Genomic DNA, 24,237 nt, shown 5'->3' with positions numbered 1-24,237 from the left:
CCGTGGCACTGCTGTCTTTAGTCACTACCATCCTGGCTGTTTACCAAAGCCACTCACCCAACAGTTGCAAAGTTGAACACTGGGGTCAGGAAGGCCACACACATAGCAAAGCATAAGCATTACAAACTATGGCCCCCATCAGGCAAAGACAATGGACGCCTGGCTGCAGCGTCAGGGACCCAGGAGCAGCAGAGGCAGTGGTGAACAGAGAGCAGGTGCCAGGGCACAGTGGCAGCCACACCTAGCCACTATAGGATGTGGCCACTGGACAGTGGGAGCTGGTGGGCCACATGGGGCTCTTGGTGGGCCCCTCCACACGGCAGGCTTCTGGCATACCATCTTTAGACTAGAGAAGGCCCCCAGGCATTGGCCCTTAGGCCTTCAGAGCACCTTAGAGAGGTTTTTATCATTGTTTTTCTCTTATCTGGTGTCATTATGCCCATGTACAATTAAGGAGTTGAGAGTGCTGCGGCCCGACCTGTGACTTAGAAAAAAGAGATTTTATTCAAACTTTATTCATTGATGTCACTATCACTATCATAAATGTACTTACTTGGTGTCAATACCCACTGGTAAGTAGCAGAACAGTGGGTTTTGTGAGGTGGGAACAAGGACCTCAGGTTATATTTTTTAAAGGTTAGAGTAGAGGGTATGTTCTTATGCTGCAATCTCCTGTTTGCAGAGGGCAGTGGCGGGTGGGGGACAAAAACTGGTCTGTTCTAGGGTCTATCTGTTTCCTTAAAGTCTTAGTTTGATTCCATCACATTTAGCATGAGTGTCTCCATTTTGGTCTGGTCTGGTCTGTTGGGGTCTAGTGCATGAGCTCAGTCCAAAACAATGGTCGCTCATAATGTTGATTAAAAATTACTCCCTTTTGGTCAGGTTCTAACTTAGGTAAGAGTATGACTAAAACTTAGGACCTTAGCACCACTCTCAGTTACCATGATTTGGGGTTTCTGGCCTTAGCATGTCATAGGTTACAGTGCCTTCATGGTCACACATTTCTTTCAGTTCTTGTCATTCTAGTTGAAGAGAGACCATTTGACATTCTAGAGATGGCTGCATGCAAACATTTAAAACTTTTGAAAGAATATAGCACATCAGGGAGGCTACTATTATGATCATCAGAAGGATAACACCAAGAGTTTGGAGTATGCTCCTTAGCCAGGGTCCCCATGAACCAAACCAACTAAAATCAAATAGAGCAAATAATGAGCTATACAAAAAGTCTGCTTGCTTTAACCAAGGAGCCTGTTCATTAATCCCCTACAACTGACTCTCTATAATATCTGATTTATTCCTCCACGGGCAACAAGAAGTGCCAGCAACTGCAAAGATACTTCTCTGTTTGGCCGGTAAGAAATCTAGAGCAGTTTTATTATTTAGCATAATTTTCACAAGAGAATTTAAAGTCTGCTGTGTAACCATAGCCTTTACAGTAGAATCTGCTATAGAGCCTATCATGAGGGATACATTTCTAACAATTTCCTAATTTACTTCAAACCATGGAAAAAGGCACCTAACAAATGTTACCCATCTAGAAGAATGAAGACTTCCTGGCAATGTTCTCTTTAACCCATGATGTAGGTTAAGAGGAGTAGACAAATGTTCTGTTTCTGACTATGAGGTAACAAATGTATCATTAAAATTTGTCACCTATGTTGGGCCTTCATCATCCATCCATCAAGGCATAGGCTGTTGATGTACAAGGCTGGCACAAAATCCCTTGCAAATAAAAGTATACCCCATGAATGCACACAATAGACCTCCTTTCCACTTCTATTGTTTACAGAAGCATAAGGAAGGAAAAAATAGATAGATAAGAGTCTCATGATAGCAGAGAAATCTTGATCCCTGATCGTGGGACAAAGCTGTCCATGTCAAGGATGCTGTCTTCTTATGGGGAGAAACATCCCTGGTTAGCTTTACCGTAAGGTTTCCAATGGGTGTACAGTTCCAAGAGTGTGGAGAGACCTTTCTGAGTTGTGAGATTACAAACCCAAGGTTCAAGGTCACCAAATTTTGTTGCAGTATATATGGCAAGGGCAGTCTTTATTTAATGTTCTCAGAAGATCCAACTTTCAAGCTCTAGGCTATGAAGGGGTTGGTTGTCTTCAGTCAGTGGACCATAAAAAATATTCTTTACCTGTGAACACATACTTCGGCATAATGAGCCGCTGTTATAACAACAGCCCTCTTGCATGAGAAAGCTTTTATACAACCAGAAAACATGCATTGAAAATGACAATTAAATGAAATCCCTCTATAAATGTTTACATGGCCTGTCAGGTAGTGAAAATGTACTTGAAGTTTTGATTGTCCTCCCAGGAATATGGATTTGACAAACTAAACGTTGGTCATAAACTATTTTAGCAATTTAGAACAGTCACCATATAGATATATTTAATTTGGATCATTTTATCTCTTCCATGATGATTCATGGAATGCAGAGCTTTTAATATGGAAAGTTTGAAGGACTCAGGAAGGACAAGGAGGCTATCTGGGTTCTCCATGAGTCCACGTTTAACATTGGACTTATGTCCTCTTAAATACCATTTTTTCTCCTATTTAGGTGCATAGTACTGATAACTGATGGGTTATCATAGGGAATTTGACTTGGACCATAGAGTTTATTCAAATAGTATATCCAAACAATTTTAGTACTGGCTGATTTAGCATGAAAATCTGGCAAAGTATTTTCTTGGTATTCAATTAATTTTTGTCCTGCTTGGGTTAGTAGTTTTACAAACCAGTTGTGTCATCATTTGCTCAAATCAAGGAAAAAAAATGGTGCTCACATAAAAGTTCAGTCAAGACAAGATGGCCAGAAAAGCACCTTAGACAAAAGTACGATTTATTATGTAAATTTAAAACAGTGGTAAAATTTCTAATGTACATAGGCAGACATCCTTAAAAATGGAGATTCCTTAATAGGTGTACATTTCTTTTACAAAAGGGTTTCAGGTTAGCCAATCAAATTCCAGAAAGGTGTATTTTAGTTAAATAGGTGTTCTGTTTAACTTAGCTACTGTTTCTTGGCTAAAATTACTGGGTTCACAGTGGACTCCATTAAGGAACAGGGCAGAGAAAGCATCCTTTATGCCTGGACTCAGCAGGGAGAGATCTGAAAAAGAAGACTTTCCTTTTATAAACGCTTTAGGCTAGCTTGCTTTCTGCTATTAGGGCAGGATGATGACAAAACTAAAAGGTCAGCAGATTCAATTTTTCTTATCAATTAGTCACTTAAGCTTTTTATTTGCCTTTTATAAAAAGCCTTTTAAAATATTAAAGTCTTTTTAGAACTTCTGCATATCAATAGGCATCCCTAGATGAGACTAATTTGAAAGCCCTCATTTTCAAATGCACTTCTTCAAGTGCAGAGTTGTTCGTTTGGATCATTCTACTGTAACTTATCTTTAGTAAAATTTCATAATTTCTGTAAGTCTTTGTTGCTTCCAGGGCCTAATACTTACCCATCGATAAGCCAGAAGGTACTGAGTTCTTCAGAAATTAAGGATCTCATTTTTACCTCAAATATTGGCTTTGGCTCTCAGGCCCCCTTGATCAACTTAGCCAGTGATTTTTCGTTCCCGAAGCATGCAAGAAGAAAGAAACAAAGGAGGTAGAACACAAAAATCCCTGTCAATTTCCAAAAGCCAAAGTTTACACCTCCTACAGCATTGCCTTTTACTACTGGTTTCTTTCTGACCCAGTTAGAGGTCTCTTATAAACCTCTAACTAGATCCAAGCCAGTTAATTATTGAATCCAATCCAATTCTGAATCCAGTTCAGTTTCTGTCATGCCTTCCAAACACAGTTGGGATCATAAATTAGCTCAAAGAAAGTTGAAGAGCTCAGAACACAAATCCATGGAGCTTTGGAATCCTGGAGAGAACTTACCAGGATCCCCAGTCACTGCCAGAGAACAATGAACACAATGGGCCTGGCGGGAACCTTGCTTGGCCACTTGGTGCTCCTGGAGGTCACCAGAAGCTCTACTTTGGATCTCACTTCTGACATCATCTGTTAAAAGGGAAACCTTAGCCAAATTAAATTTTATAGAGTTTAATTGACCAAAGAATTATTCATGAATCAGGCAGCCTTCCAAGTAGGCTCAGAGACTCCAGTGAAGCCACGAGATAGAAGATGATTGAAGGACAGAAAAAGGAAAATGATATATAGAAAACGGAAATGAGGTACAGAAACAGCGGGATTGGTATAGCTTGGCATTTGCCTTATTTGAACACTGTCTGAACAGTTGGCCTTCTTTGGTTGGCCAAAACTCAGTGATTGGCACAAAAGTGGACTATAGTCTATCTACACCTCCATTTAGGTTATAATTTATCATGTACAGATAAACCTTTAGGCTGAACTTAAAATATGTAAGGAAGTGGCTTTAGGCTAAACTTGATTTACCAATGCCCTGCCTGTGTATCCTTTACCAAGATATACAAGAGAATATTGTACTTTCTCAATGGGGAACTCTACTAGCCACCATCTTGAGTGTCCACACTTAGTAGCATTATTGATAGTGCGGCAACTTTTACACTGAACTCAGTTAAGCCCCAACACCTAATTTTCAGTTTACGAGAGAAGGGGAGGTTGGGAGGGCATATAGGAACAAGTTAAATAACCTCATTAAAGAAAGGTCAGTCAAGTCAGAATGTGAAACATTTTACAAGAAAACTGATGTGGACTTTTAAAGAAGTCAATGCCATTAAAAACTTGTTTTTTGTTTTTTTAAGAAAAGCAAGGCAACTATTCTAGACTAACAGAGACCAAAAGGCCTAATAGCCAAATGCTTTGTGCGAACACAGACTAGATCCTGCTTTAAGAAAAAGCTATAAAAGACATTCTTAGGATAACTGAAGAAATTTAAATAAGAATGGGATAGTAGATATATGGAATTATTGTTAATTTTATTGGATGTGACAATGACATTGTATCTTGTAGGAGTTGATCTTTATTCTCAGAAGATGCAGACTTAAGTATTTAAGAGCGAAGCACCATGATGTCCGCAATTTACAACCAAATTGTAAAGCATAGATAGATAGAGAATAAATAAGACAATACTTTGACAATTTTATTGAGGTAGGGGATACACAGACATACAGGGATTTGATGTATTCTTTTAACTTTTCTGTTGGTTTGAAATTTTTCATAATAAAATGTTAGGAAATGTATTTAAAATGGAATTTGTCTGTAAAAAAGAATAAGAATCAAATGCTGTAAAATATTTGAATATATTTATTCTGAGCCAAATCTGAGTGACCATGGCCCATGAGGCAGCCCTCAGGAGACCCTGAGAACATGTGCCCATGGGGGTTGGGCCACAACTAGTTTTTATACATTTTAGGGGGACATAAGACATCAATCTATACATGTATGATGTACATTGGTTCTGTGTGGAAAGGTGGGACAACTGGAAGTGGGCAGGAGGTTTACAGGTTATAGGCAGATTCAAATATTATCTGATTGACAACTGGTTGAAAGAGTTTATCCAAAGACCTGGAATCAATAGAAAGGTATTGTGGAGAACAAGTTTCTTATTATGCAGATGAGGCCTCCAAGTAGCAGGCTTCAGAGAAAATAGATTGTACATGTTTCTTACAGATTTAAAAAGATGTCAGACTCTTAGTTGATTGTCTCCTAGATCAGGAAAAAGGCCCAGAGAAGGGAAAGGGGATTCTGTACAGAATGTAGATTTTTCCCCACAAGAGGCAACTTTGCAGGGCAATTTCAAGATATGGCAAATAAACCTATTTGGGGTTAAAATATTTTGATTTCCTTCTTTATCTGTCATGTGATGTTATGCCAGAGTCGGGTTGGAAAGTAAGCCGTGTTATAGGGGGTTAACTAAATCCCCTCGGATGAGGCTTTATTGTTTGTGGGGCATGACTCCCCAAGCCCCTTAGATAGGAATTTGGGCAAGACAAGGAAAAATGTCTGCGTTTATCCTCAAATTACTCTATATACATACTGTTATGCCACCTGATTTTTTTAAACTTATCAACATGTGGAGTGTGTGTTTCCATGTCAGTGCATACCTTGTCCTCTTTATCCATTGTATAAACGTCAACAGGAGGGTTTGAATTTCAAAATCCCTACTGGAGATTTCTAATTGTTTCTCTGCAACAAACTGTTTTGCCCTAAGGTAAATAAAGAAAGAGAAAGGGAGGGCCAAAGATTCTTTAAAAGGTTGATTATTCTTTCACCTAGTTGCATTTAAAAGAACAAAATGAAGAAAATAAGGAGGAGGAAAGAAAAGACTTTCCACCCCACCCACTGCTGCCCCCACAGACAATGTGGCATGTCTGAGCATCCTTCTTGGGCTGGCCCGAGGTTAATGAATAAGTGGTGAATTTTGAGTTGACATGATCATTGACACTGTGGCCCTCAAGGGGCTTGTGCAAGGCTTCCCGTGTGCACTTTGATGCCTGTGATGACAGGAGCCTGGACCGTGAACAGCTGCAGCTTCAGCCTGAACCTATGCTGACACCGTCCTCCATCCTCCAGGATGCTTCTTTGAAAACTGGTTTCATTTCCATGTGAAAGAGTATATATGTGCACATTTATAATTTTTCATACATGTGTAATTGCAAGCATATTATATATAATTATTTTTACTTCCTCTATTTTTAATTTTTTTTCTGGATTTCCCCCACTCCTTCCCCCATTTCAACCCCACTTTATGCATTGCAGTTCCTCAAGAATCCATGATAACCAAGTTTCCATGAGCATGATAATATTTTCATCAATGCTCAAATAATAACAGAGCTAGAGCCATTCATATATATATGTATATGCATATATGCAGTTTCCTTATCATTGCTCATTTTTTCAAAAATGGAATCATATTGCATATACTTCTCAAAATCTTGCTGCTGACTCAACAATACTTTGTGGAAACTCTTCCAGGGCAACTGGTCACTCCTGCTCTAATTCAGAATGTATAATTTCCATTGTGTGGCTATACTGTATTTTTTTCAACCATTCTTCCACTGATAGACAATTCTGGGTTGGTTTATTTATTTATTTATTTAGGTCAAATGAGTGATGTTACAATAAAGATTATCTATATCTACATCCATAGCTATACAACCTCTGATTGTGGCAGATGCTTAACAGATATTGCTCAATTGCTTTCTAAAGATGTTCACCCAGCACACCTCCACCAGCAACGTCTGATTGCATTATTCTCCTTGCATTGAACTGTTTATGAATGTAAAATAAAATCTTGTTCATTTCATTTTCTTGTCGACTAATACATCTAACCATCTTTTTGTATGTTTGGTGGCCATTTGGATTTGCTCATCTGTAAATCTTCTTTTCATATTCTTTACGCATTCTGCTATGGGATTGTTCAGACTTACCACTTTGTGAAAAACACCATATCTCTTACAGATATGGCTTCATTTTCTGTAATATAAACCTAGCATTTATCTGCTGACTTTATGTAATTTTTCACTCTACAGGAAATGATTTTCATCTTAAAAATATTTTATAATATTGATACAGGCAGGAGACAGGGAAATACTGGGCAGCAGAAGGCAACTCCCTGGCAAGGGCCCCGCCCTCAAGCCTGGAAACCCGAGGCCCTAAATTGGAACAGGCAGTCCTGTTTTTGGCCCAAAAGTTGCCTTTCAGACTGCCATGCCCGTCTATTTCGTACCCATATAAACCCCAAATCCTGGGCTCCAAGAGCAGATGAACAGAAGAGCAGAAGAGTGGCAGAACTGAGAGGCAGATAAGTGGGGAGCAACTTGAGGAGGAGCAGTCTGGGGAGGAGGGAAGAAGTCAAATGGGTTGGTAGAAAAGGAAGATTCAAGACTCAGCAATGCTTGGGGTTGAGAGTGAAGGGACAGGTGGGAGGGAAAGAAGGAAGATTTGGGATGAGTCACACTGGGAACAGAGATTAGGGAGGGAACAAAGTGTGAAAAATGCCCGGATGTAAGGCCCCTCATACCGTTTGCCCATTTTTTGACAAAAATTATCTAGGTTTTGTAGGATGGAGAAATCGAAAATGCTGTTTTCTGGCCATTTAGAGCCATTATCAAGTTTGTATTGGGGCCAAGCAGTGTTGCAGAAGAAAATAAGACACTTAGGTTTTAGATCAGGTGAGAGTTGAAGAGGTTTTAAGTTTTTTAGAACACAGGCTAAAGGAGGAGAAGGAGGAATGGAGGGTGGAAGGTTGCCCATAGTAAAAAGGTAAGTTTAGAGAAAAGAGAGGGTAGAGACACGGGGTTGGGCGGGGGGGTGGTACTTGCCACCCAGGGGAGGTGGTACTTGCCACCAAGGTGAAGGATCATGGCAGGCATCCCCGTGGTGATCAGACACCTCTGAAATATGGGTGAATAATCAGGCAGGCATCCCCGCAGTGATTAGACACCAAGGGAAGACTGTCTTCCCGAGTCCATGACTGGCACTGGAGTTTTGAGTTCACGGATAAAATGTGTCTCCTCTGTCTCTACCAGAAAGGGAAAGGAACTGAAATTAAGGAAGGGAGAGATTGAAGGGTGGAGAGATAGCAAGAAAGCTTGGAGAAGAGAATAAAAAGAGGCCACTTACCCGATTTAAAATTGGTGAGATGTTCCTTGGGCTGGTCTGAGGATCCGACGTCATAGGTGGATCTCCTCACGGAGAGAGGGCAAGGACAGGGGATTGATCTCCTGAGGGAGATCCCCTGTCCCAGGTTTTTCAGCACCAAATGTTACACGAGTCCATGTGAAGAGACCACCAAACAGGCTTTGTGTGAGCAATAAAACTTTTTAATCACCTGGGTGCAGGCAGACTGAGTCTGAAAAAGAAGTCAGCAAAGGGAGATAGGGGTGGGACAGTTTTATATGATTTGGGTAGGTAGTGGAAAATTACAGTTAAAGGTGGTTATCTCTTGTGGGCAGGGACGGGGCTCACAAGGTGCAGGGTGGGGAGATCATGAGACTCGTTGCCCAGGAGAAGGAATGTCACAAGGCCAATTGATCAGTTAGGGTGGGGCAGGAACAAATCACAATGGTGGAATGTCATCAGTTAAGGCAGGAACTGGCTATTTTCACTTCTTTTGTGGTTCTTCAGTTGCTTCAGGCCGTCTGGATGTATACGTGCAGGTCACAGGGGATCTGATGGCTTAGCTTGGGCTCAGAGGCCTGACAGACAGCAGAGCTAAAAGAGCACTGGAGCACACACACTGGGGCTTCAGGAGTCACAGACACACACCCCTAGATGCCACCATGGGGTTGAAGCCCAAAAGCGGTGGCCGTGGCACCTGCGCTTGCCCATCTGCATGCTCCCCCTCCCATAAGGTGTTTCAGCAGTGGTGGAGGCTGAACAGACTAGCCACACTCCTGTCACATGTCCTGTGAGGGGGTCAGAGAACTCTCCCATTTCATCTGGAGTCTCACCTGGGATCCACAAGGGTGAACACAGATGTGGAGCTGTCATGCCTCCCTTTCCTGCAAGTAAAAAAAATATTGGCTGTTTCCCTTCATGGAGATCTAGCTGTTGCCGGGGACTGGAGTAAAACCCTGGGGCAACTGAAGGCATCTTTTGTTGCTGGAAAGCCCAAAGACTGAACTCCGTTGGCCAAGACAGGCGGACTTAACTGTGGTATCTCTTTTCCTTTCACGGTTTGAAGTGGCTCTATCTCTTCCTTTGTAACGTTAAGGGTTTTGCTACAGACTGCAGCAATGATGTTAAACAGAATGAGCATTTGGCCTAGCCATCAGAGGTGCAATTCAGAACAATGTGGCTTCCGTTTGGTGAGACACCAAACCCCACCTCAATGGCCTCAGGGTCCCGGCACAATGGCTTCCCTTCTTACCCCCTCCCCTCCCATCTCCAGCGGCTGGGCATGTCCATAGCATACACAAGGTGCACTCAATGTCCATGAGAGGTGGGAGAAAACTACGCCTGCCGCTGGAACACTGCACGGCCAGCGGGCTGGCTGGCGCCCCCTGCTCGCTGTTGCTGTGTCAGCAGAGCCTTTCCCCCAGTGGCTGAAGGATCCTCACTGGTCTGAAATGGGGGAAAGATACAATAATTAAAGGAATCCATTTTCACAAAGCAAGAGGTTCTTCCCCCAGGACCCCCCCCACCCCCCGTCTTTTGCCCCTTAAGCTTTTTTTTTTTTTCCTCCTTTTCTGTGCAAAAGGATTCTTTTCCAGCCCTAGCCCTCTGCTTATGCTAGGAAAAACAACGAGGAAGCGACCCCTGCTGGCTGATAACTGCAAATCTGGCAAGGCCCTTTTGAGACAATCTAAACAGATACACGCAGGCCCCTGAAATACTTTTTTCTTCTTCTTCTTCTTCTTTTTTTTTTTTTTTTTTTTTTTGTCTCAAACTCAGTTCCAAGCTTCAGGCTGAGGCTCTAGAAAGGAAAACCAGATCTGAGGGATCCAAAGTCAGGCAACAGGCACAATGTAAATGGGCAGGGGCAAATTCCTGTTGACTAAAGCCCTGCTTCATGGAAGGAGGCCATGGTCCATGGCATAGATGCGACCCAAGGAACCCAAAGGTTGCTGACAGTAGGGGGGATAGAGACGTAGATGAGGATGGATAATTCCTGTTCTCTAGGCCCTCCCTGCTTCACAGGTGCAGGCCACAATAGCATCCATGGGTGGCATCTGTCTAAGGTTGCCAGAACTCAGGGATAAGAAGACAGAAGGGAAAGCGGGGATGCCCTGCTTTCTCTCCATCACATCCTAAGTTTTCATTGGAAGAAAAAAGGGAAATGAGGGATGCCTCTATTTCCCTGTCTTTCAGAATAGGCAACCAGCTCTTTTTACCACCCCCAGCTTATACTCCTCTGGAGTGCATCCTGAACCACTGGGACTGCTTTGACCCTCACAGTCTGGAAGAAAAATGCCTCATAGCCCTCTGCACAAAGGTTTGGCCAAATTATGAAGGATGGCTTGGCTTCAGGAAGGAACAATTCATTTCAATACCATCCAGCAGTTGGATCTTTTCTGTAGATATGAGGACAGATGGTCTGAGGCCCCATATGTGCAGGCTTTCTTTACCTTGCAGGGTAATCCAGACATTTGCCGACACTGTAGGATTGATCCAGACCTCCTGTTTGCCATCTCAGGAGAGGCTGCAAGAAACAATCCCAGGTAACTAAAGAAATGAATCCCAGAGGCACCCCCAGCAGAGGAGCCAGCTCCCTCCAACCCTGCTCCTCTGGGTCCACCCTGATCTCCCTATCCAGCTTCAGTCTCTCACTTACCCAGTCCTAGAAATCCTCACCCCAGACAAGCCCCAGTCTCACTCTTGCCCCTCCAACAGATGCCTGGTGAATTTGGCCCCAGTAAGGTCCAAGTCCCCTTCTCTCTACAGAACTTAAGTAAATTAAGGAGGATCTTGGCAAGTTTTCAGATAACCCTGACAGATATATAGAGGCTTTCCACAATTTCACCCAAATATTTGAACTCTCCTGGAGAGACATGTGTTACTTTAGAATCAGACCCTGATGGACACGGAGAAGCAGGCTGCTCTGCAAGCCGCAGAGAGATTTGGGGATGAGCTTTGTATCACATATAGCTCAGCGAAGGGGACGAAATTTATCCAACTGGAAGAGAAGCAGTACCAGTGACTGACCCTGGTTGGGCTCCCAGTGATGAGATGGAGGCTGGAAGAGGAGATACTTTCAGGTGTGCATAATGGAGGGCTTACATAGGACTAGGACCAAGCCTTTCAATTATAGCAAACTATCCATGATAGACCATGGATTTAATGAAAATCCCACTGCCTTCTTGGAGAAGCGAATAGGGCCTTAGTTAAGGCATACCTCTCTATCTCCTGATTCCATCGAGGGACAACTAATCCCAAAGGAGACACTTATTACTCAAGCAGCCCCTGATATTAGGAGGAAGTTGCAGAAACTGGCCCTGGGACCAGATAGTACTTTAGAGGACCTCCTGAAAGTTGCCACCTCGGTTTTTTACAGTGGAGGTAGGGAGACACAGGAAAGAGACAGAAGCTTTAATGGACACCATGCAAGCCCACAAACCCCATAATTCCCAAGGTGCACCTGTTAACTGCTACAGACGTGGTGAGAACAGTTAGCTCTCTCATAAAGTTTATCTGCTCCCTTACAAGGTTTAATTTCTTTCACCAGGGTGAGACAGATTGGGGTACAATGTTGTTAGTATATTTCACTTCTTATTTCTGTAATCTTTGGCACTAGATTTTTTCCTTGTATAACACACATGTTTAACCCATGTATACTTAACCTTATGAAACTTGTTTTTATCCTCTCTCACCTAAAGGCAATCAAAACTCCAAATGGTCAGGCAACCGAAGCCTCGGACAATGGCTTCCTTTTGCTGGGGACCCTTACATAGACCTCTGGAAGGACTCAGACTGTCATTTTCTCCAAACAATGCCCCTTGTCAGCAGGAAGTAGCTAAGACTGGTCGTCATCCATATTCTAAGGGCAGTTAGATATGCCTCTTGAGAGGAGGGGAAATGATATGGACAGGCGACAGGGAAATACTGGGTAGAAGAGGGCGGCTCCCCAGCAAAGGCCCTACCCTAAAGCCTAGAAACCTGAGGCCCTAAATGGGAACAGGCAGCCCTGTTTTCATGCCCAAAAGTTGCCTTTTGGCCTGCCATGTCCCCCTATCTGGTAGCCATATAAACCCTAAACTCTGGACTCCAAGAGCAGATGAAAAGAAGAGCAGAAAAGTGGCAGAACAGTGAGGCAGAGAAGGAGAGAAGAGAAGGAGCATCTGAACATCTAGAGTTCAGCTGGGGACGGTCAGAGAGAAGATCAGCCACTGGATGGCCAAACTCCAGGGGAAGATCATCTTCCCACTTCATCCCCTGTCCAGCTTCCTATCCATCCCACTGACAGCCACCTCCATCACCCAGTAAAATCCCCACATTCACCATCCTTCAAGTCCATGTGTGACCTGATTCTTCCTAGATGCTGGACAAGGACCTGGGTACCGAGAAGGCACTGAGCTGGTTAACACTTAAGCTGTCTGCAGATGGTAGGGCTAAAAGAGCACTGTACCATGCCCACTGGGGCTTTGAGAGTCACTCCACATGTCTAGGTAAACATCCCTATATGCCACTGTGGGTCTGAAGCCCAAAAGCACTCACCCTGGCTCCTGCACCTGCCCATCTGCATGCTCCCCCTCCTGTAAGGGGTCTGAGTAGTGGCAGTGGCTGAACAGATGAGCCAAACCCCTGTTGTACATCCTGCAAGTGGGTCAGGGAACTCTCTCATTCCGGTATTTTTCTTTAAAAAAGAAATTAACCTCTTGGTTTCCAGTATTAATTAATAAGTTCTTTCTTGCCCTCTCGGGTGGTCATGTAATCTTATAGATTTTTTCTTGCAGGATTTCCATTATTTTGCTTCTTAAGTCATTAGTATATTTGGAATTTAATTTTGTATATGGTATAAGATGAGAGTCCAATGTAATTGTTTTGCAAATGGACAGCTGGTTGTGCCAGTACCGTTCATTAAACAATTTCCCATTTTCCCACAAAATTGAACAACGATCTCTGTCATGTGTGAAAATTCTACGTCTGTGTATACACACATACACATATATATGTATGTATATTAGGATCTTACTTGCTGTTTCATTGACCCATTTGTCTATTCCTACATTAAGGCCATATTGTCTCAATGACTACGGTTTTACCCTATGCTTTTGTTCCTAGTTAGGCAAATCTTCTCATTGTTATTGATCTATTTTATAACTTTCATTTGCCATCCTTGGTATCTGTTTTTCCCCATAAACTTTAAGATCATCTTAACCAATGGAGAGAAAAATGTTGTTGGGATTCTTGTTAGAATTGCACTGATTTTTAATATTAATTTTAGAACAATTGGCATTTTGATGCTATTCAGTTTTCCCATTCAAGATTATGGTTGTTTTCTATTAGTTCGGTTCTTGCTTTATGCCTTTCAATAAGGTTTATTAATTTTCTTTACAGTTTCTATACTTTTCTTATAAGTACATTCCTAAATTTTTGAAACTTTTAAAGAAAAATAGTAGTTTTATTTAATATCACATCCATCCATCTTAAATTTTCTTATTCCACCTAGAAGATTTTTTATAACAACTTTATTGAGGCATAATTTACCTACTAAAAAATGTACTCATTTAAAATGTACAACTTATAACTTTCAGTAAATTTACAGATTTACACAAACATCACTCCAATCCAGTTTGCATTTCCCCATTCCCAACGCCAGTCTAGACAAGCACTGATTTGCTCTCTGTCTCTACAATGTTGCCTCCTTAATAGGTTCTTGGTTTTCTATATATAATTGTATCATTCTGAGCAGAGGTTATTTTATCTCTGCCTCCAATGTTTATTAGTCCATTTTCATGCTGCTGATAAAGACATACCCAAGACTGGGAAATTTACAAAAGAAATAGGTTTAATGGAATCACAGTTCCACATGGCTGGGGAGGCCTCACAATCATGGCAGATGGTGAAAGGCATATCTCACATGGCGACAGACAAGAGAAGAATGAGAACCCAGTGAAAGGGGTTTCCCCTTATAAAACCATCAGCTCTCATGAGACTTATTCACTACCATGAGAACAGTATGGGGGAAACCGCCCCATGATTCCATTATCTCCCTCTGGGTCCCTCCCACAACACGTGGGAATTATGAGAGCTATAATTCAAGATGAGATTTGGGTGGGGACACAGCCAAACCATATCACAATGCTTATAGAAATTATTCCATGTTCTTATTTCATTGCATTCACTACAACTTCCAAGACAATGTTAAATAATGGTGAGAATGAGTATCCCTCTGTAGTTAAGGGTTTTAATTAAAATGACGTTAGTGTTTTGTAGTTCAAAATAATACTTGCTGTTAATTTTGGTGGACCATCTTTATTAAGTAGTTTTCCTTGGTTCCTGGAGTTTTTATTAAGAACAACTGATAAATTTGGTTAACTGCATTTTCAGCTTGTGCTAATAAAATAATGCTTTTATTTCTTAGGTTTTCCTGATATTAAGCCACTTTTTCATTCTTGGAATAAACCCTGCTTGATAGTGTACCATTTTTTGAAACATTACTGATTTGTTTCACTAATGTTTTATTTAGAATTTTTATATCTATATTCAGAAGTAAAATTGGTATATAGATTTCTTATATTTCTTTTATACAATTTGGGTGTTAGAGTTCTGCTGACTTGTTATAATGAATAGGAAAATTTTCCCTTTTTTTGTAGGTTGACATAGTTTAAATAGCACTAGAATGATTTGTTTATTGATCCTACCTGGCTCTGGTGCCTTATTCAAGGGGAGATTTCCTATCACATTCTCAGTCTCTTCTATGGTGGTTTTCTATTCAACATTTCCGCTTCATTTGTATGAAGTTTTATAATTAATTTTTTTCTAGGAAATCATTCATTTCATCTAGATTTTGAAATTTGTGCCATGGGTGTATATTTAGCTTTCACCTATAATTCTTTTTCTCTCTCCTGTGACTGTCTTCTCTTATTTTTATTTCTATTTTATGTTTTAATAATTTTATCTTTAAGTTAAATTTTTTTGTAGCAATAAGATCTCACGATATTGCCCAGGTGTTAAATTCCTGGCCTCAAGTGATTCTCCCGCCTTGGCCTCCAAAAGTGCTAGGATCACAGGCATGAGCCACCATGCCTGGCCTCATCTTTTATTTTTACCAATTCTCTCTTCCTTATTTCTTCTGTTTTCTGGAGTTTACAGCTGAGTCCTTCCTTACTTCCTTCATTTTCTGATGTTGTTATGAAGTGCTCCCCTTTGGGTTGCTTTTCTTTAGTCTGCACTCTTTATTTTGACCACCCCCATGATTCAAGTTCAGCTGGGAGCATGTTTTTTAACATATATATATATATATATATATATATATATATATATATAAATAAAACTTTTGGTCCTATTTTTATTAGTTGTTTCTGATATTATTGAATCCTGATCAACAAAATTTTTTTTATTTTTGGACACAAGGATTTCATGGTAAATTCCTTTAAATGTTTAAGGGATATAGAAAAAGTACATTCTCCCTTCTAGAGATGTAAGATTATTTATCTATATAAATAGACACACAAGGATGCAACACACACATATGTATGTATAATCACATTTGATTCCTCTTTTTATTTAAAAAATTGAGATGAAATTCATATAGCATAAAATTCAACATTTTATAAAGTGTACAATTCAATGGCATTTAGTATGTTTAGTACAAGTTTCAAAACATTTTCATCATCCCTAATAAAACCATGTACCTGTGAGCAGTCACTTCTCAGCTGCTCCACACTCCCAGCACCTGGCCAAAAACCATTTGCTTTCTGTCTCTATAGATTTGAATATTTCACCTGATATGGTTTGGCTGTGTCCCCACCCATATCTCATCTTGAATTGTAGTTCCCATAATACCCACATGTCCTGGGAGGGACCAGGTGAAAATACTTGAATCATGGGGGAGGTTTCCCTCATCCTGTTCTTATCGTAGTGAATTAGTTCTCGTGAGAGCTGATGATTTTATAAGGGGTCTTTTCCCGACCTCTGCTCTACATTTCTCCTTGCTGCCATCATGTGAAGGACATTTTTGCTTCTCCTTCCATTATGATTGTAAGTTTCCTGAGGCCTTCCCAGCCCTGCAGAACTGTGAGTCACTTAAACCTCTTTCCTTTATAAATTACCTGGTCTCAGGTATGTCCTCCTAGCAGCATGAGAATGGGCTAATACAGTAAATTGGTACCAGGTAATGGGGTAATGCTGTAAAGATATCTGAAAATATGGAAGCAATTTTGGAACTGGGTAACAGGCAGAGGTTGGAACAGTTTGGGGGAGTCAGTAGAAGACCAGAAAAATGTGGGAAACTTTCGAACTTCCTATAGACTTAGAGGGCTCAGAAGACAGGAACATGTGGGAAAGTTTGGAACTTCTTAGAGACTTGTTGAATGGCTTTAACCAAAATGTTGATAGTGATATGAACAATAAAGTCCAGGCTGAGGTGGTCTCAGATGGAGATGAGGAACTTGTTGGGTACTGGAGTAAAAGTCGCTGATATGGTTTGGCTCTGTCCCCACCCAAATCTCATTTTGAATTTTAGCTTCCATAATCCTCATGTGTTGTAGGAGGGACACAGTGGAAGCTAATTGAATCATGAGGGTGGGATTTTCCTATGCTGTTCTCATGGTAGTGAATAAGTCTCACAAGATCTGATGGTTTTAGAAAGGGCAGTTCCCCTGCACATACTCTCTTGCCTAACTCCATGTAAGATGTGACTTTGCTCCTCCTTTGCCTTCTGCCATAATTGTGAGGCCTCCCCAGCCATGTGGAACTGTGAGTCAATTAAACCTTTTTTTTGTAAATTACCCAGTCTTGGGTATTTCTTCATAGCAGTATGAAAATGGACTAATCCAGTCACTCTTGATATGCAAAGAGATGGGTGGCATTTTGCCCTGACCTAGAGATCTATGGAACTTTGAACTTGAGAGAGATAATTTAGGGTATCTGGCAGAAGAACTTTCTAAGTGGCAAAGTGTTCAAGAGGAAGCAGAACATAAAAGTTTTAAAAATTTGCAGCCTGATGATGCAGTAGAAAAGAAAAACCAATTTTCTGGGGAGAAATTCAATCTGGCCCCAAAAATTTGCATAACGAGAAGCCAAATGCTAATCACCAAGACAATGGGAAAAATGTCTCCAGGGCATGTCAGAGACCTTCATGGCAGCCCCTCCCATCACAGGCCTGGAGGCCTAAGAGGGAAAAATAGTTTCCTGGGCCAGGTCCAAGGCCACTTGCTGTGTGCAGCCTTGGGAGTTGGTGCCCTGCATCCCAGCTGCTCTAGCCATGGCTAAAAGGGGCCAATGTACAGCTCAGGCTGTGGCTTCAGAGGGTGCAAGCTTAAGCCTTTGCAGTTTACATGTGATATTGAATCTGTGGGTGCACAGAAGTCAAAGATTGAGGCTTAAGAACCTCTATGAAGATTTCAGAGCATATATGGAAATGCCTGGATGCCCAGGCAGAAGTTTGCTGCAGGGGTATAGGCCTCATGGAGAACCTCTGTTAGGGGAGTGTGGAAGGGAAATTGGGGGTCAGAGCCCCCACACAGAGTCCCCACTGGGGCACTGCCTGGTGGAGCTTTGAGAATGGGGCCACCATCGTCCAGACCCCAGAATGGTAGATCCACTCACAGCTTGCATTGTGCACCTGGAAAAGCCACAGACACTCAATGCCAGCCCATGAAAGCAGCCAAGAGGGAGCTGTACCCTACAAAGACACAGGGGCAGAGCTGCTCAAGGCCATGGAAGCCCACCTCTTGCATCAGCACAACTTGGATGTGAGACTTAGAGTCAAAGAAGATCATTTTGAAACTTTAAGGTTTAATGACTGTCTTATTGGATTTTGGACTTGCATGGAGCCTGCATCCCTTTAGTTTTGGCCAATTCCTCCCATTTGGAATGGGCTTATTTACCCAATGCCCATACCCCCACTGTGTCTAGGAAGTAACTAACTTGCTTTTGATTCTGCAGGTTCATAGGTGGAAGGGACTTGCCACGTCTCAGATGAGACTTTGAACTTGGACTTTTGGGTTAATGCTGGAATCAGTTAAGACTTTAGGGAACTGTTGGAAGGGCATGATAGTTTTGAACTGTGAGGACATGAGATTTGGAAGAGGCCGGAGTGGAATTATATGGTTTGGCTCTGTGTCCCCACCCAAATCTCATCTTGAATTGTAGTTCCCATAATCCCCATGTGTCATGGGAGGAGCCAAATGAAGACAACTGAATCACTGGGCAGTTTCTCCCATCCTGTTCTCATGATAGTGCGTTAGTTGTCATGAGATCTGATGGTTTTATAAGGGACTTTCCTATCCTCTTCATTCTGCACTTCTGTCTGCTGCCACTCAGTGAAGAACATGTTTGCTTCCCCTTCTGCCACGATTGTAAGTTTCCTGAGGCTTTCCAAGCCCTGTGGAACTGTGAGTTGATCAAACCTCTTTTCTTTATAAATTACTCAGTCTTGAATATGTCCTTATAGCAGTGTGAGAATGGACTAATATACAACCTATACATGGAATCATACCATGTGACATTTTGTGTCTGGCTTCTTTCACCTAGCATGATGTTTTTGCTTCTTATCCACCGTGTAGCATGTACCAGTATTTCAATCATTTTTAGGCCAAAAAATATTCCATTGTATGGCTATACCACAACTTATTTGTCCATTCATCTACTGAGAGAACTCTGGATTGTTTCCACCTTTTGGCTATTGTGAATAGTGCTGCTACAAACACTTGTGTCTATGTATTTGTTCAAGTTTCTGTTTTCAATTGTCTTCGGTATGTACCTAAGGGTGGATTTGATGGGTTATATGATAGTTCCCATTTTAACTTTTTGAAGAACTACCAAACTGTTACCATGGTGATTGAACCATTTTACATTTCTGCCAGCAATGCATAAGGGTTGCAATTTCTCCACATCATCAACACTTCTTACTTTCTGTGTGTGTGCTTTGTTTTCAAGGTAATAGCCATCCTACTATTTATAAAGTAGTATTTCACTGTGGCTTTCACTGGCATTTCACTAATGACTAATGATGTAGAGCATATTTTCATGTGCTTGTTGGTCATTTGCATATCTACTTTTGGGAAATATCTACTCAACTCATTTGCCCATTTAAAAAAAATTTGGTTGTTTGCATGCTCATTGTTGACTTATAAGAGTTCTTTATATATTCTGAATATTAGACCCTTATTAGATATATAATTTACAAATATATTTTCCCATTTTGTAGGCTTCTTTTTTTCTTTCTTTTTTTCTTTTTTTTTTCTTTTCTTTTTTTTTTTTTTTTTGAGATGGAGTCTCACTCTGCTATGCAGGCTGGAGTGTAGTGGCATGATCTCTGCTCCTTGCAAGCTCCACCTCCCGGGTTTGCGCCATTCTCCTGTCTCAGCCTCCTGAGTAGCTGGGACTACAGGCACCTGCCACCACATCCAGCTAATTTTTTGTATTTTTAGTAGAGATGGCATTTCACCATGTTAGCCAGGATGGTCTCGATCTCCTGACCTCATGATGCTCCTGCGTCGGCCTACCAAAGTGCTGGAACTACAGGCATGAGCCACCACGCCCGGCCCCTTTTTTCTTTCTTGATAATGTTTCTTGATGCACAAAATTCTCACTCACTTTTTTGACTATGACATCTGTCCTGTTATTGCAGAAATACATTGAAGTCTTTTACTCTTCTTGTATGTTTACCAATTTGTATTAGTGAGGATTAAGTTTGGCTCATACAATAGAAAGAAACTAGATTGGATATATATATATATAGATCTTGGAGACAGGATATTTCTCTCTTGCCAAGGCTGGAGTGCAGTAGTGTGATCTCAGCTCATTTCAGCCTTGAACTCCCAGGCTCAAGTACTCCTCCCACCTCAGCCCCCTGAGTAGTTGGGACTACAGGCATGGGCCACCATGCCCAGCTAACTTTCACAAATTCTTAATTTTTTAGTAGAGACTGGATCTCACTATGTTGCCGAGGCTTGAAAATATTTTAAATACAGAATATTTAGTACCTTACATTAAAAAATGCTTAGAGATGGGACACCACAGGCTGATGTGGTAGCACCACTAAGTTACAAGAACCAGGCTTCTTGTATCTGTTTGCACCACCATTCTTAGCATGGGTTCACCTGCATTTCTTAAGACAGCTGCTGGAACCATTGTGTCCTATTCAAGAAGGAAGAATGAAGGCAGGCAAAAGGCACATTTCTGAGATAGTGATCTCAAAGAGACCTTTTCGGAAGTTCCACAAAACACATCTGCTTACATTTTACTAGCCTGGTTCTAGTTGCATGATCATTGTGGCAGAAAAAAAAAAAAGCCTGAGAAATGTGGTCTGTTAATCGGGTACATTGTAGCCTGCAGCAGAATCAGGCACCTCTCATGAGTAAGAAAGGAAAATGCTATTGGGTAGAAAATGGACACAGCTTCCTGGCATTTCTAATAAATTATTTTTATGTACTAAACAGCTATATTTGGTGCATATAGGTTAACTTCTGTTGTATCTTCTTTACAAGTTATGCTTTGTGTATTTAAAAAATATACATTTTTAACCAGTTGGGAGTTAGGGAAAATGTATTTACATTTACCTGTTTTAGTGCTTTTAATCAATGGTTTGGTTGCTACTGACATTGTTTCCTTTTTACTTGTATTTTCCTTTTTACTTGTATTTGTTTATTATCTCTTTATCTGCCTCTTTATTTGCAATGTTTTCTTACCACTTTGATGAGTGTTTAAACTCTTCCAAAAACAAATTATGTTTTATTTTTTAACTCACTATGGCAGGCTCTGTATTTTTGGGGAGGTTAAAAATGTGGAATACTTCATCTCATTTCAACACGCCAGTGTGCCCCTTCTGAGGGTGAAGCACCACAGTGTTGCAGGCTTCTTTGATAGGAGATGGGCAAGGTTTGGGTAAGCATTTATTTTTTAAATTGTCTCTTAAAAAAACTTTTTAAAATTGAAAAATAAAAATTGTATGTATTTATGGCACAGGAATTTAGTCAATTTTGGGGTTTTTTTGGTATGGTGACTTTAATCTTGATTTTATTCTTTCCATCTTGTTTTATTTATTTTACATGATTGCTCTTTAAACATATTTTTTATTTTAATTTTCCCATTGTTTATTTAAGGTTCTACATTAGTCTTTTATTCCTACTATTATTTGAGAACTCAATATCAATTTTCCCCACATTGATATGCTAAGAGAGGAGAGAAAATGAAATATTATAATATGCTAAGTTAAAACCACAGAAAGCAATAAAAGAACAAGTGAAAAAAAGAAACAAAGAGCAAGTGAAATGAATAGAAAAAAGCTGCAAATATGTTAGCATTATTCAACTATATCAATAATAACTTTAAATCTAAATGGTCCAGATACACAAATTAAAGGACAAAGATTGTCATATTGGATTAAAAATGAGACCAAACTGTATATTGACTGCAAGAAATCCACTTAAATATAAAGACATAAACAGGTTAAAAGTGAAAGGGTAGAGAAGCAAAAGTGGCACAGTAGAGAACATCAAAATTTGTCCCTCCACAAAAGCAATAAACTAACTGCAAAAACTGCCAAAATCAACTTTTTAGGAATGCTAGAAACTAATCCAAAGCCTAATGTTTAATTAAGAAAAACCAGCTGAATTTCAGTAAAAGAAATTCGTGGCATTTTAACTTATCCTGGTTCCATTCCTGGCTTGATGGTGACCTTGAGACAACAGCTGGCATTCACAGTACAGGTATTTAGTACTGGAGGGAGCACAGCAGAACTTATCTTTAAATAATTGCATTTTTTTTTTTTGTTTTGACCTGTATGTTGGCTCCCAAAAGGAAGGGATCAATGGGTTTGCCTTTATTTCTCCTAATTCAGAACATACCAGGGCTTTCAACATTCTATCAGAAACTTTTAAAGGCAAATGTTAAAATCACTCCATCTCACTCAAAGGATAGCAATTAGGAGAAACAATAGACGAATCAATAAGCTTGGGAGGAAAGGCTGAGGAATGAAATGCTTTGGGGGAATAAAGTCTTTGAAAAGCTCCTAGGAGTCAAGAAGTCTATGCACACTCCCAGGATGGTTGACTGCATGCCTAAAAGAGACCTGAGAAGGCCCTAAGATTTAACCTCTGGCTGACTTTCTGACTCTGTGTAAGCAGGAAGTGAAGGCTAAGGCAGAGTTGTAAACTGCCTGGTGGAGGCACAAACACAAAACACAAACAGAGCGCATCTTTAGACTGGGAGATTTTCCTCCCAGGTGTTTAAGGAAATCTCTGCTTAATTACTAGCTGACTGTTAAGCTAATAGGAACTGAGACTTCAGTGGCTATACATGACAAAGAATATAGACTTTACAAAACTAGTTCAGAAAAGTTACTAAAGACGGAAAAAACAAATACAACAAGCAGCAACACTGGAGATAGGGGAAAATCAGAGTTCCAAAACTTCCATATTATAATATTCAAAATGTCTGATGTTCAACAAAATATTACAAGGCATGCAAAGAAACAAGAAATTATGGCCTATGTACATTTAAAAAATGAATAGAAACCTGCACTGATGATACCTGGATATTGGGCTTATTAGACAAAGGCAGTACATCAACTATTTAAAATATATTCAAAAAACAAAAAGAAACCACATACAAATAACTAAAGGAAACCAGGAAAACAGTGTTTCACCACATGGAGAGTATCAATAAAGACATAGAAATCATATAAAGACACCAAATAGAAATACTGAAGTTGAAAAGTCTAATAACTGAAATAAAAATTTATTAGAGGGGTCCAATAACAAGTTTAGTTTATAACATTGACTGCAAATATTAGAAAATTAGAAAGATCTCAAAATTAAACATCTAAGCTTTAATGTTGGGAAAGAAAAAGAAGAACAAATTAAATCCAAACTAAGCAGAAGAAAATAAATAATCAAAAAAATTTGAGCAAACATTAATGAAATGTAAAATAAATAAAAACCAAAAAAAGAAATCAAAAAACTTGCTTGAAAAGATCAATTTTATTGATCTTGGATAGCCAGGTTAACTGAGAGAGAGAGAAGGAGAGAAGACACAAATCACTAATATCAGAAATAAAAGGAAGCCCACCATCACTGCTAATCCGTGGATATTAAAAGGGAAATAAAGAAATATTACGAACAACTTTGTCACTACATATTTGATAACTTAGGGGAAAAAAACCAATTACCCAAAAGACACAATCTACTAAAACTCACACAAAGAGAAATAGTTAATTTAATAGGTCTATACTGAAAAAGAAATTGAGTGAATACTCAATAATCTTCTAAAACTGAAAAAGAAATTGAGTGAATACTTAATAATCTTCTAAAACAGAGGGTACCAGACCCAGATGATTTCATTGGTGAATTCTACAAAACTTTTAAGGAAAAAACAATAAAAATTCTTTACAATCTGTTTCAAAAAACAGATGCCAAGGAATGGCTTCCTAACTTATTCTCTGAGGTCAGCATCACCCTAATACTAAATGCAGACAAAGACTTTCCTTACAAGAAAAGAAAACTACAAACCAATATTTCTCATGAATATGGATGTAAAGCTCCTCAACAAAATATTAGCAAATCAAATCCAACAGTGCACAGAACTATACACCACCTGCAAGTGGAATTTATTCCAGGTATGTAATATTGGTTTAACATTCAAAAATCAATTAATGTAATTTATCATATCAACAGATTAAAG

At 40.1% G+C, this 24,237-nt stretch overlaps 1 long non-coding RNA gene across 1 annotated transcript in view; it reads right to left on the bottom strand.

Moving 5' to 3' along the window:
- Positions 1-8,263: 8,263 nt before the first annotated feature.
- The window catches only part of LOC129143527 (uncharacterized), a 33,292-nt gene continuing 17,318 nt past the window's right edge, over positions 8,264-24,237 (bottom strand). Inside the window, exons 2-3 of the long non-coding RNA XR_008547075.1 lie at positions 11,016-11,089; positions 8,264-10,011 (exon numbers count right to left, since the gene is read on the bottom strand). This is a non-coding gene — a long non-coding RNA (uncharacterized LOC129143527). The remainder of the gene's footprint in view (positions 10,012-11,015; positions 11,090-24,237) is intronic.

Source organism: Pan troglodytes, chromosome 2 (assembly GCF_028858775.2).
Source record: "Pan troglodytes isolate AG18354 chromosome 2, NHGRI_mPanTro3-v2.0_pri, whole genome shotgun sequence".
In the NCBI taxonomy this organism is placed as follows: domain Eukaryota; kingdom Metazoa; phylum Chordata; class Mammalia; order Primates; family Hominidae; genus Pan; species Pan troglodytes.
This window is presented reverse-complemented; position numbering and strand designations above follow the sequence as displayed.